The following is a 5,390-nucleotide window of genomic DNA, read 5'->3' as shown; positions in this document are numbered from 1 at the left end:
GCAGGGAATTCATCTCCACAAGAAACTGTTCAAGTACCGCAGGAAATCTAAGTGGCAGTCAGCTCCTCCATTCCTCAAGGAAACACCTCGACTTGGTTAAACCCTGTCCACCCTCCAACGAGCAAGCCTATTACTGAATCAACCCACACCGACTGGATTCACGTTCACAAGACACGTTTTTTCTGGAAACGTGAGTCCTGTTGCCTTTAATCCCTTTTTCAAATCAGAGACACAAATTTCCCACTGAACCTGAACTAACCGCAGAATCTTCCCCTTCACTTTTCAGTCCCGGTTTGCCAGTGTTTAGAGCAGCACTGGACTGATTCTTAAATGTGGATCCTGGAGTCTGGCTACCAATTTGCCTTTTAATATTTTCCTTCAGGTGTTTTCTGAAGGAAAATATTGCAGTCTGGGAGAGGAGCGCAGGTGTTTCTCATCTACGCTCATAAACAGAGAAGCTTATAAGGAGCTCACTGCCAGCACTATAACGATAGAGTGTTACCCATCATCAGTAATTCTTTTCCTGAGAATTTCTATGGTTCCCCTTCACTCCAAGCTCCACGCCTCTGATCTTCCATCGGGGTACCTGGTCAGACTGAACGCCACCCCTCCCTCCACTTCCTCCGCTCATCTTCAGACCACCTGAATTGGCCGTTCAGGTGGTGCAGTGGTTAGCGCGCACGACCCATGTACAGAGGCCTCAGTCCTTGACGAGGGCAACCTGGGTTTGAATCTGGCCTGTGGTCCTTTCCCGCATGTCTCTTCCCCTCTCTCATACCCCCTTTCCTGTAGGCCTACTGTCCATGAGCCACTAGTGCTGTAAAAACTCATAAAAAGAAAACCTTAATTACTCCTGGAGAAAGGACATTCTAAGTTCAGGAACCTGTTTCTCCTCCTAGGATTCTGCTCACTTCCTTGAAGCAAACATTCTCGTTTCTACTTGTAGGAGATAAAATCTATTATCTTTTCACTCCCTCATCTACAAGAGAAATAACCTTTGCTGTGTTTCCCAGGGAGGTGACGTGTCCCAGGCCCCAGAAGGTTTCTTTCCTCTCTCCGTCTCCAGTTCTTCTAATTGCTTTTAACGTAAACATTCTTTAAAATTTCTTCTGGATCCTGAAGTGTGTTCTACATGTGGATCAGATCTCTGCCTAAAATAATGACAGGTTGCCCTGTAAAAGAGTGACTAAATAGTTTTGGAAACACCAAATAATTAACCCTTTAAAGCCCGATCCAAGAATAAAACAAAACAGAAAATTACTTTTTTTTGGTTTGAAGTCCTTATTTGGCCTTTTAACAAAATATGTAAAAAGGAAAAACAGAAATACATTTTTGATATTAATAATTTATTACTATGCAATAAGTCAAGATTATTTTTTGTGTAGTCTTCTGCCCTCTGTTATCAGGTATATCTGATTGTGTACATTAGGATTTTGAGCAAAGTTTTTACCATTAAATTATGCAAAAGGTGTCAGACGCAAAACATTTCAGAAACCGTATGTATCAAATATGACACATTTGGCATTACAGGGTTAAAGTCGTCTAAGTAAATGAAGGCAGTGGTGAACCCTTGTTTGTGCATGTGCAGTGCGCCAAGTTGTGGTAAATCGGATTGTAGACGCTCGTAGCTCTCCTTCAGCAGCAGGATTCGATAATAACCTCACGAGGCGACTGAAAATTAAACATGTTGGATTTTCTCCTGACCTTAAGATTCCTGATCGGGAGGCTAATTGCCCCTCGTTAACCCATGTATACCATACAATAATTTTCGCACGACTTGAGAATCGGCCCAAAAAGGGGCAAAAACTCACACAGTGTGTGCCCACGCTTAGCAGACAACATCTTACATTTGTCTGCTTTAGCGTCCACATTTATAATCAAAATACATTTAGATTACTTTTACTTTTAAAATTTTTTCAGGGCCATATTTTTTCTTAATTTTGTTTATTGTTGCAGGAATTGTAAATAAGGGTGTGTCAGGAACAGAAGATGTTTTCCTGGAACTGTTTCCTAATTTATGAAGATAAACAAACATTTGCCTTGTTTTGATGGGATGTTGTTTTTTCCTTTCCCATTTTGAAGAGTTGTTAAAAGTGTGGGTCTCTTCATAATTCCATATTTTAATATCAAATGACAGCGGAAAGATATGGGAAACTGATTTAAAGATGAACTAATATTTGATAATCTTACAATGCAAAGTATTCATTAGGCACGCTAGAGCTGCATTATTGACCAAATATTATTTACAAATATACTGAAGCTCTGAAGACTTAAGGGTAAGGGTTGGGTGTACAAAAATTAAAGGTTGTAAATTAGGAAAATATATATTTTAATTGCAATATTGTACCACAGCAATTTAAAATGACTTTTTCTATTTTGTGTATCTTAACCAGGCATGCCACTATATTATAGATGTACTGATCATGACCAAGAAGAATAAAATTCAAAATATCAATACAATTTGATCACATTCTTCTATTAGCACAGCTACATGTTAAAGAAGGTTGCAGCAAACAATGCTGGACAGTGTGTTAAATGTTTTGTGATCGTTTATACCACAAAGTTCCGCCTCTCCTGGCCTTAAAGGCACAGGCATATTCTCAGACATGTGATGTTTCCTTCCTGGTGACCAACAAAGCTGTTTATTTAGAAGATTTCCATGGCAGCAATTACACGAATCCATTGATATATCAAATATTTTCTTCTTTGGAGTCAAATCTAATCCTTTCACATTAGAATTTATGAAAGTTGTTTAAAAAAAAACACAGTATTGTAAAAAATAATCTCCCAAAACTCAGTTTTTCACAAAAATCAGACTTGTTAAGAAGCCGGAAGAACCTACAGACATTATTCGTGGCTCTTGGTTCTCCTTTTTGAGAGAAATGGGAAATCACGCATTTAGACTCCACATCATATGACAATTATACACTAACACAGAACATAACAGAACACATAAATAGAGGAAAACAGAATGATTCAACTAAACCACAAATAAAACTAGGAATAGCCTTGTCCCATTAACATTTCATTGTGGTTGGAGTGTGCACAGGAGCACGTTCCACATGTTTTCCTGTAATATTAGAGGATCTATTGATTCTTTGTGCTCAGAAATGTGAGATGAGCTCCTCCTAATAAGTCTTATATATTGCCCAATAAGGATTTTTGTTGTGTTTCAAATTAACAGAGGAAACCAATAGACATATGAGAAAGAAACGGTTATCATCCTTGCAACAGTCAGATATTCTCTACATTTTAAGACAACCTAAAGATGATCCAATGCAGGAATTCAAATATGCAAATAAATGTGTATCTAAACTCACCAAAAATAATCCTTGTTCTCTTGATGTCCCTCTTCATAAAAAAAATATTCTGATGTGTAAAAAAAAAACAACGGTTCTCCGTCCGGCTCAAACTAGGGCGTGTGATCATAAGATGCTCATGTAGTTTGAAGGCAAGTGGTCAGAAGTCCACTGAGGCTCTGAGTGCTTAAAAGGAAAGGCTGTTGTATTGACTATTAGCCCTTCCAAGGAGTAGAACACATTAGGAAGAACCATACATGTTTATACTGCAGAGACAGCAGGCGTGTCGTCTGACATGAACGTAAATCGGTTTCCTGATGACTTCAGTAGATTTATTCCTGGTTAAAGAGCTTCTGCTTATCGTAAACTGCAATTTGATGATCTTGATTGTCTGAAGAGGATCCCGTGTGCAAAAAGGAAACACTGAAACATATAATTAATTAAATATCTTCATGTTTTTAACCAGGAGTAAAACTTTTAAGAGACACTTACCAATTCACAGTTCCTGCATATTCAGACTGGTCTTCTGTCACATGTGAAGAAAAAAAAATCTTAAGCTTTTCTTAGTTGCTGCAGAGCTTCCTGTGTGCGCCTCTTTGTGCTTCATTTCAGTTTTCTGCCCTTGTGTGTGCGTCGGCTCGCATCACTGTTGTTGTCCTGTGACTGTGTGTGGTTGGAGGGCTCATACCAAAGGGTTTAGTTTAGGTTATTGATATGGATCCCCATTAGCTGCGGCAACACTGCAGCTTTTCTCCTCAGGGTCCAACAAAACTGAGAGTGAATAAAGTATTTGCAAATGAAGCAAACAGTAAAGAATAAAATCAAAAAAAGGAAAGCAAAAAGAGCAATATGGAAAACATTATGATTTTACTCAAACAGACCTTATCTTCTAAGCACATTCCAGGTGAGATACAGTTCAAGAAATCATCCATTGTTCTCCTGGGGTTTTGGAGTTTTGTTGTTTTATATGGCCGTTATGTTCGGTCATTTTAATTATAACATGTGTAAGGTGTATGCAACCACTTCAGAATGTTTTCCAGGACCAAATTGTGGATGCTTGGAAAGCTGAAATTGCAATGCTCACTGATGGCTTTTTTTCTTTTAACAAAGATGACTTCCTTCACCCCTCCTTCCAACTATCTGTTCTCTCTGTCCAAACTCTGAACCTTTGGGTCGCCAAAGGTATGTCCTTTGTTTTTGAGGTGCAGTTGTGCAGCTGAATTTTGGCCACAGCTGCTGACTCCCCTGTGCTGCACAATGAGTTTCTCCAAAGTATGAGTCTGAACAATCCTTGTCTCACTGGACTGCATAAAAAATGCCCCTCAGCTTTGAGAGGAATGCTTTCACATTTTTTTTCCGAGAGAAACCACTTTTAAGCCTATTTGTTGGAGATATACTATTCTTTGTCGTTTTCTCTATGGAAGTGGGTTAAAAATGCTTTGCATTCTAGACTCATCATTGAGAGAAAATGACTGAGAATATGCTACCTGATGCTGTAATCTCTGATTGAAAGGAGCAATATGGAAGACATTTACCATAAAATGAACTGAAATCAATCTCATTGGTCATCCAGGATCCGTATAAATGAACGGTCCTATATGTTTTATGTGTTGTTCTGATTGAAATTGCGAGCTGTCGTTTTTACATATTGCTCCTTTAAGAAAATATTTATATGCTGCTCATTAACAACAAATGGTTTTTGGTAAGTATTACTATGTAGTCCGTTGATAAGTTACTGAAATGATGGCTTCTAGTTATCTAATCCAAGCCTTTACAAGAGAAAGACGATGCACAGCTCAATAGACAAAAACAGTCTAATTAAACCTGATCATAATACTAATTTAACAATATGTGACAGCTAAAAAATTGAGAATACCTTGGATATTAAAATAAAAAAATCAGGTAAGGAAAGCTGGACTTTGATTTTAAGCAGTGGCTGGGTGTGCATATTAACATATTTGACCTGGCAAATAAAGACGAAGGTGCATCCAGTTGAGGGATTAAGACACTATAAATGCACAAAGACATTTTAAATATCCTGTTATAAAGTTGCTTATTTTATCATCTATGCTGTACAATGTTAAAAAAAAA

At 38.0% G+C, this 5,390-nt stretch overlaps 1 protein-coding gene across 2 annotated transcripts in view; it reads right to left on the bottom strand.

Annotated features, from left to right (window-relative positions):
• LOC107091744 (transient receptor potential cation channel subfamily V member 1-like) overlaps positions 1-3,925 on the bottom strand; it is an 18,708-nt gene extending 14,783 nt beyond the window's left edge. Inside the window, exon 1 of one of the 2 annotated variants that reach the window (XM_015385867.1) lies at positions 3,792-3,925. The gene's annotated coding sequence lies outside the window, so the exon portion shown is untranslated. Of the gene's footprint in view, positions 1-3,322; positions 3,723-3,791 lie in introns of those variants that run through there. The other variant, XM_015385866.1, reaches the window with a different exon arrangement.
• Positions 3,926-5,390: the final 1,465 nt, after the last annotated feature.

Source organism: Cyprinodon variegatus, unplaced genomic scaffold, assembly GCF_000732505.1.
Source record: "Cyprinodon variegatus isolate N-32 unplaced genomic scaffold, C_variegatus-1.0 Scaffold350, whole genome shotgun sequence".
Taxonomy (NCBI): Eukaryota; Metazoa; Chordata; class Actinopteri; order Cyprinodontiformes; family Cyprinodontidae; genus Cyprinodon; species Cyprinodon variegatus.
The sequence above is the reverse complement of the archived record's forward strand: the minus strand, read 5'-3'. Positions and strand labels throughout refer to the sequence as shown.